The sequence below is a fragment of the Triticum dicoccoides genome, chromosome 3B, assembly GCF_002162155.2.
Source record: "Triticum dicoccoides isolate Atlit2015 ecotype Zavitan chromosome 3B, WEW_v2.0, whole genome shotgun sequence".
Classification (NCBI taxonomy): Eukaryota; Viridiplantae; Streptophyta; class Magnoliopsida; order Poales; family Poaceae; genus Triticum; species Triticum dicoccoides.
This window is the reverse complement of record NC_041385.1, coordinates 702,774,793-702,783,724: the sequence shown is the minus strand read 5'-3', so window position 1 is coordinate 702,783,724 and position 8,932 is coordinate 702,774,793. Positions and strand designations below refer to the sequence as shown.

The following is an 8,932-nucleotide window of genomic DNA, read 5'->3' as shown; positions in this document are numbered from 1 at the left end:
CACCATGAATTCTAGAAATCCTCTTCCCTCATCTTTCACCGATCTCAACACAACCAGATTAATTAATCCGAAGGATTGCATTAAAAATAGTCAGAAGGAAAACTACGTCCTACTCTTCTCCGCTAATTCACTAGATCTAATAGTTCTGCCACCAAGTAGTCACATATCAATCTAGCTTAGCTCTGTTGGATGATGCATCAGGAAGATGCTAACCTGATCTCTGTAGTTTAAAACTGCCTGCCAGGGCCGGTGGTGTTGTTACTCCTGTCCATGGCGATGAACATGAAACTACTGGATCCGCCATTGGACAAGAAATCATCAGGGGAGGTCTCTGCGAGAGTAGGCTGTGCCGGCGGCTGGATTGCCCCCGGCTTTAGGGGATATGTCGCTATGTCAATCGCTGATGTCGTCATGCACGGACCTGCGCGAGGGAAACGGAAGTTCCACCAATTTAGCTAATCGCTGATTTACTTGCCCAGATCAAAATTAGCCCAGAATCATTTTTTCTCATGGGCTGGATACAGAGAGCGCCCACGTACATGGGGGCCCTCAATTTCGGGGGCCCGGGGCGGCCGCCCCCTGCCCCCCCCCCCATCCGGGCCGGGCCTGGGTGGATGAGCTCCACCTTGGGCTCGTCCTCGGCGGCGCCGAGCGCGACGAGCAGCGGGTAGAAATGCTCCGGCGACGGGTGCGCCGTCTTGGCGTGCGGCGCCTTCTCCTCGTGGCAAAATTTCGTGTTTTGACCCTTTTCACGTCTAAAATCAGGATCTAACCCTGGTTTGAATTTTTTTCGACATTTGACCCTTTTGGCTACCGCCGTCCTCCCTGGCGATAGATGTGTATAGGCTACCGCCGTCCTCCCTGGCGGTAGGTTGCTTTGACGGCCGTCTGGCCATTAACGGTGTCTGACGTGGCAAAGGGACCTACCGCCGCACACCTCGGCGGTAGGCTAGAACACCCTACCGCCGAGGTCTTTGGCGGTAGGGTCCTGGAGATAAGGTTCGGTGGGGTCCACTCATCACCCACCCACTCCACTCATCTTCTTCCTCCCCAAGCTCACACTCCCTCCCCCTTTTCTCCCCCACCCAAGCACCCACTAGATCCACCTCCATTGCTTGGGATTTGTCCCGTGGATCAAGGCCATTTGCATCACCAAGGTACCTCCCCCATCCCCCCTTCATTTAGTTGGTTCAAATCATCTAGTTTTGTTGGAATCAACTAGTTTTGCAACCCCCTAGTTCTTCTTCTAGTTTAGCATTTATTGTGCATTTATGGCACATTTATGGTTGATCTAAGTAATATGTGTCACTCTTTGTTGTGGCAAGGTAGCTTAAGAGTTAGGGTTAGGGGTTTAGTTAGGTTGGGGTTAGGGTTAGGGTTAGTGCTATGATTAAGGTATACTAGTTGTTAGATTCAAAATCTTATATTTTAGATAGTTCATCCATATGAAATGACCGGTCCATGGATGACTCAATTTTGTTCCATTGTTTTTAGATGGATAAACTAGTGAATGTGCATTATTTGGACAAGGCGGCTTTCATGGATGGAAATGCCGATGAATGGGAGGAGGCCATGGTTTTTGACACAAGCTCGAGCTATGATGATATTGTCGTGAAAGTGAGAAACGTCCTCAGTTGGATTAACCCAAGTGATGGTGTGAAGCTTATTGGACGGTATGATGTGGGAGTGGGAGTAAGATCCCGATTAAAGAGTATGCCCATCACCTCTCAATTGCATTGGGACGTTTATAAGGAGAAAGTTGAGGGATCACAAGACAAGTTACTTGAGTTATTTGCCACAAGACAAGTAAAGGTTGAAGTTCCTCGACCACTACTTGACTTGAACCGGAATGTGTCCTCCCCAATACATGATGCTGTCATGGTGTATGACCACAATGCGGCTAGCCAACCACCAAGTAGCCAACCAAATGAAGAGAACATCAATGCTAGAGCCATAGTTCTTCTAGGTGATGATCATGTTGGAGATGAGGCCGTTGCTCATGTGGATGAACATGCAAATGTTCATGTTGTGAAGATGCCATTGCTCATGTTTATGGAGATGCTATTGCTCCAGATGATGTGTATGCGGAAGAAGAAGAGATTAATTACAATCCCATTGGTGACTTGGATGTCATTGTGCATCAACAAGACATGGACCGGAACCTCCCTTATAGCCGTATGTGTAGGTATGAGTCGGATGATGAGGGTCCACCGGAAGAATTGGATGAGGATGGATTCACGCCGCAAGAAAATCAAATTTACAAGAAGGTCAATGGCAAGGAAAGAGGACCCTCTTTGTTTCGTGATCTTAGCCTTGCCGACAAGGCCGTTGTTGATGGTGGCATGAGGTTGGGCTTGATCGAACCATCACATTGCCCGAGGATGGGTGATCCAAGGCCACCGAGTGAGGACGAGAATGCTCATTTGAAGAAAGGGATCAAGTTTGGTTGTTTACAAGAGTTCAAGATATGGTTGAGTGACTAAGCCATTCGGAACCATAGGCCGTTCGTTGTTGGTAACTCCAACAAAAAATTGCGCTACACAATCAAATGTGACAAAGAAGGTTGCCCATGGAAGGTCCGTGGAAGAAAGATCAAGGAAACCGGGCAATGGGAGTTGAAGAGTTGTGTGGCCACCCACAAGTGCATACCGCCGGAGAAAGCAGACCGGAGCAAGGGACACCGCCAACTCACGTCCAAGTATCTAGGCTATAAATTGTTGAATGAGATATCCCATGATCCAACCGTGAAGGTGAAGTTCCTCATGAGTTCGGTCTTCGAAAGATTCAGGTACCTGGTCAAGTATGGAAAGGCGTGGATGGCGAAGGCAAACGCTATAAGGATGTTGCATGGTGATTTTGTCGCCGCGTACAACATTCTCCCGAGAATGTTGGGAGCCATTGCTCATCGGAATCCAGGCATGCGCCATAGGGTCGAGTCAATCGAGGGAGTGTTTCATCGAGCTTTTTGGAGCTTTGGGTAATGCATCGATGCATTTAGGCATTGCCGCCCCGTGTTGTCAATTGATGGCACGTTCTTGACCGGAAAGTACAAGGGCACGTTGATGATAGCAATGGCCCACTCGTCCAATGACAATGTGTTACCGGTGGCATTTGCGTTGGTGCCTTCCGAGCTCGATGATAATTGGCAGTGGTTCATGGATCATGTGAGGACGAAGGTGATTGGCCCCAAAAGAGAGGTGTGCATCATATCGGATCACCATCATGGGATTCTCAAAGCAATATAAGTTGACATTCCAGGCTATCCAAAGCTCCAACACCGTTGGTGCATGATGCATTTCATGGCAAACTTTTACCGTGCATGCAAGAGTAAGGAGTTTTGCAAAGATCTTACCCATGTTTGTGTGGCATTCAATACCGACACATTCCAAAGCCGCTATGATAATCTATTCAAGGCGTTGGAGAAGAACAAAGGAGGGAGAGAATTCTTGACAAGGAATTTTCCGGAGAAGCATAAATGGTCATGTGCTTACGATGAAGGAGGTTTCCGATACAGAGACATGACAAGTAACATGGTGGAATGCTTCAACAATGTGCTCAAGGGTGTCCGTTCTTTGCCGGTCACTGCAATAGTGAAATATACCTTCTTCAAGCGCAACGAGTATTTTCTGAGGCATTCCGAAGAGACGGCCAAATGGATAGGTGAGAAAAAGGAATTTCCCTTCAAAGTTGAGGATTGGTTGAAGCATCAAGCACGCAAGTCTTGGCGTCAACAAATCATTAGTTTCAATGAAAAAGAACAAATCTACCAAGTCGATGAGCCGGGTGGCACAACAAGGGACGACATGACATATGGTGGAGTAGCATATTAGGTGCGCCTCAAGACCCGGTGGTGTCAGTGCGACAGACCTCACAAGTATCATTGGCCCTGCTCGCATGTGATGACCGCCTCAAGGTTTATAAACTTGAAAGTATCCGATGGTACCACCTTGCGGTTGCATGAGTTCACATTGGAACGAACGAGGATGACATGGGCTCCTAGGTTTCATCCCTTCCTAGATCAGTCACAGTGGCCTGAGTATCATGGGCCACACATCGTCCCCGACCCCGAACTCATGGTGCCTACAAAGGAAAGAATAAGAAAGAAGAGGTTTAGGGGTGACATGGATGACCTAGCTGGATACACCAGAATGAAACAATTTGGTAGCGGCCATTTCATGGAGGCACCGGACATCAACAGTTGTGGTAAATGTGACGAGCCGGGACACAATGTTAGGAAATGCACCAAAAAGCCACGGACCGATGCCAACACTCCGGATCCTAGTCAAAGTGGTGCCCGAAGAGGAGGTACCGATGGCACACGAGGAGGTAGGGGTGGTGGTGGACGAGGAGGCAGGAGTGGTGTGCATGGAGGACGGACGAATCTTGGCGATAGTGGACGAGGAGACAGTATGAGAGGGCGTGGGGGACGGTCGGGTACCGGTGGTCGTGCTCCTAGGACGAGAAGGGTTGATAGAGGAAGGCCTATTGACATCTTGCTTAACCCATATGGTTGAAATAAGGTGAATGGTACTTTTTATTTGGACTTGTTTTTTTGTTTTTTTGCATACATACATGTTATTTTACTTTACTAACTACCAAATTTGTCTTTATAGGCATGGCTTCTTCCGGTTCCATGACGAGGACACTGTGTGCTAACCACGAGGATATGCCGGACAAGTGGACAGACGCCGAGTTGGATAAGGTGAAGGACAAAGATATGAGAACTCCATCATGTTGGTGTGGAGATGTTTGCAAAGTTAAGGTATCCACCGACCGCAAGAAATCATGGACGGAAGGAAGAAGATATTTTGTTTGTCCCAACTATGCCTACGATCGTCCTCGTCAAGCTCACGCCTATGATGTACTGCCGGTAAGTTGTTCAAGTTCAAACATGTCGTCAACCTTTGAATCTATCTTACTAATGACACCACATTTCTTCTTTATTCGTACCTAGTCGCCGCCTCCACTTTGTAAGTACTTCACATGGATAGATCAAGATGTGCCAGAAGATGTTAAGAAAGATCAACATTGAGATTGTCTAAGGAGGCAGCGGTTGTTTGAAGAAGCATTTCAGAGAGGCTTGGATGAAGAGCGTCGTGAAAAGGAGAGGATGGAGCACAAGAAGCGTGAAGAGGAGAGGGCATGCAAGGAGAAGATTGCTCGTCAAGAGGAGAGAGCAAGAAAGCTTGCAAGGGCTCGTGAAGCCCAAGAGGAGGATGAGGCACGCGACAAAAAAGGAAAATGGCCTCGTGTGACCCAATAAGGCCTTCGTTTCGAAAAAATAGTCATGAACTATGCCTTCGATTCGAGAAACATGTGATGAACTATGTCTTTGATTTGTGATACCTATAATGAACTATGTACTTTATTTGCGAAACCTGTCATGAACTACATCTTCGATTTGATGAAACTATGTCATGAACTATGTTTGTTTTGTTGTTGCTGTGACTTGATTTGTCTTGAAGTGATGAAGAAGAAAAACAGGGCAAACAGAGAAAAACAGAGCACCCTACCGCCAACCCTCATGGCGGTAGGATATGAAACCTTACCGCTGGAGGATATGGCGGTAGGATGGAGAAATGTTCTGTGACCGAAACGGTCCCATGTTCTGCGGTAGGGTTGGCCATCCTACCGCCAGCAGCCTAGGCGGTAGGCTCCTACCGCCAGGGATCATGGCGGTAGCGTTGGCCATCCTAGCATCCATTTTTCTGTGACCGAAACGGTCCCCCGTTCAACGGTAGGGTTGGCCATCCTACCGCCAGCAGGCTTGGCGGTAGGCTCCTACCGCCAAGGATCATGGCGGTAGGGTTGGCCATCCTAGCAGCCATTTTTCTGTGACCAAGCCGACCACTAATTTTTTGGTAGGGTTGGTCAACGTACCGCTGGTGCCATGGCGATAGGGTTGGCCATTTTTCTATGACCAAGTAGGCTACTGATTTTGCGGTAGGGTTGGGCACCCTACCGCCCGAGACTATGGCAGTAGGTGCTGATCTATGTTATTTTTTAGCCCTTTGCCTTTCCATTTCTTACAACTTTCTATGAACTAAGAATCCACAAATGATCGAGTAGCAAAGACATTAATAACTGAGCATCGTTCATTACATCCACAAATGACACTTTTTTAACGATTCATGTCCCTGTTCTAACGATTCGAATGACATAAGTTCAAACCAGAAATGATCAAGTAGCAAAGACATACATAACTGATCCATGTCCATGTCCCCCTTCTAGCGATTCGAATGACATAAGTTCAAACTACAAAGCTCAAGCGCGAGCATACATTTTCTACTTTGGAAAGAAAGATCTAAAACGCATAAGACGTTCAATTTGTGCGTCATGATCAGGATTAGGCTTCAGTTAATAATCCGACGATCCCACCCAATTCTCCAACACACCTTTCGTTTCGCCAAACCAGGCCCATCGAGCAAACTTGCCTTGTCTGATTGCCCATCCAATGACCTGTTCGGGTTTTCTCAAGTCCAGCTCGCAGAATTCTTCTATGTTCACAGAGAAAAAGATCTCCATTGCCACAGAATGTCTGCAAGCATATTCCTTCTCATGCAGCTCAGTTAGTATCTTCTATTTTTCTTTCACAAGCCTACAGAAAACTTTTCTCTCCTTAAGATCAGAAGGTTCCTCCATGAATGGATACTTGTTGAAATCCATCATGGCAGCAAACTCCTCACCATTGCTCTTGAACCATGCTTCAAGCTCCCTCATGATAGCAAGTTGTCGCTCCGGTACAATCTTCTCAGACGCTGCTGCCAAACTCTTAGATGCAATGCCACAACACTTCTCATATACTTTCTTCAACTGCTCCGGGGTCATGTTTTCCATGCTACATGAAATGGAACAAACCATAACTCAAATCAAATGATACAATACAAACACAAAGCATAACTTATTTATAATGACCTAGGTTACATAATGTTCTAACTGGTTCAAATGACATAGGTTGCATAAATGATAAGGGTACATGCCATTACAATCCAAATGACACTACAACATCATTTGTTTCAACCCCTTCTACTAATCCATCAACAAGACATCTTTGTCGTACGGCCCGGGGTTGCAACAAATGACACCATTTCTTTCACGGACCCAAGCCCAACAAGCTGCCCGACTAAGTATCGCCAACGATGGTTGCCTAACTAGCCAATCAATGATCTGGCCAGGGTTGTTAAAGTCCATCTCATTCACTTCATCCCTTGTTCCACAGAATGCAATTTGCCTTGCAAGAGCGCGTCTATGATTTTTCTCTTCATTCTTGAGGTTGCTTATGTTTTTCTATTTATCATGGTATAACTTAACTCTGGCATCGTCGCACTTCGACACATAATACTTTGAAAAATCTCTACAAGCCGCATTCAATGCATCAATGGCTTTGACCCACAAGTCCATCTTTTCCTCAGTGACTGCACGTTCACGCTTCGCCGTCGCCTTCGCGGAAGTCTCACCAAAGATGATCGATCCCATCCTACAAGTCGAGGGATTACTATAACAGTCATCCAAGGCAAAAATCAGGACCGTCTCTTGACAAAAAACTAGAACCCTAGGAGTAGATCGAGCTATAATTCAAGAGGTACCTACTCTAACAAAACCCTAATTAAACTATAACCATAACGTTCGTCATATAGGCATTTACTTAAGCATAACCATAAACACAACCTTAACCCTAACCATGTCATTAACCCTAACAAAACCCTAAATGATTTTTCTTACTACCCAAACAATGCTAGTGACAAAATACATTGTCAAAGCACAAACATTACCCTAAATGCATCATATACATTGATTTCACCACAACAAAACCATGAACTAGTGATTCCAACAAAATGATCAAAATGCACGATTTGAACCAACCAAATGAAGCGGGGATGGGGGAGGTACCTTGGTTGATGCAAATGGCCTTGATCCACCGGCCAAATCTCAAGCAATGGAGGGAGATCTAGTGGGTGATTTGGTGGGGGAGAAGAGGGGGAGAGAGTGAGAGCTCGAAAGAAGAATGGGGTGAATGAGTGGGTCGGGGAGCAGCACAACCCCCTCCTTCAAAACCTTATCCAGGAAGCTACCGCCGGATAGCCCGGCGGTAGGTTGCAACAGCCTACCGCCATAGACGGAGGCAGTAGGTCCTCACGTGTACACGGTCGTTAACGGCCAGACGGCATCAGGGAACCTACCGCCACAAGGAGCGGCGGTAGCCTGCACACATTTACCGCCGGGGTCTCCGGCGGTAGCAAAAGGGTCAAATCTCGAAATTTTTCCATAACGGGGTCAGATCTCGATTTTAGACGTGAAAAGGGTCAAAACACAAAATTTGGCCTCTCCTCGTAGTGGTTCACGTCGTTGTACCTGGCGGCCATGACAAGAAAAGCAGGAGAAGGATTGTCACGATCACGAGGCGATCGCTGTGGAGGTCCATCATGGCCGTGGTCACCAGCTCTGCATTACCTCCCGACGAGAAGCGAGTCCCTGAGCCAAGTGTCGAAGTCGGAGGCCCACTGCAGCACCAGTTCGTCGTCGCGCCCCATCTTGCCGAGGTTGTGCGTCGCGCTGCCGGAGCCGAGGACGAGGACGCCTTCGCCCCTGAGGGGAGCCAGCACCTTGCCTAGGTTGTAGTGGTAGGTGCCGTTGCGATGGGTCTGCACGGAGAGCTGGCACACCGGGATGTCGGCCTTCGGGTACATGAACATTGAACATCAGGGGCACCCACGCGCCATGGTCGAGCCCGCGGCTGTGGTCCTCTCTCACCGGCCTGAACCCAGCCTACTCCACTAGCTCTTTGGTTCTCTTGGCCAGATTAGGAGCTCCGGGCGCAGGATACTTTAGCTGGATGGTTAAACAGTATATTTGTTTGTTGAGTATAATGTTTATTAGGAAAGATGAGATAGATTAGGATTTCTTCTGTCTTGTCTTGTACTCCAAGTAGATA

General features: G+C 47.4%; 1 pseudogene; it reads right to left on the bottom strand.

Annotated features, from left to right (window-relative positions):
* The window catches only part of LOC119279825, a 15,200-nt pseudogene that overhangs the window by 3,317 nt on the left and 2,951 nt on the right, over positions 1 to 8,932 (bottom strand).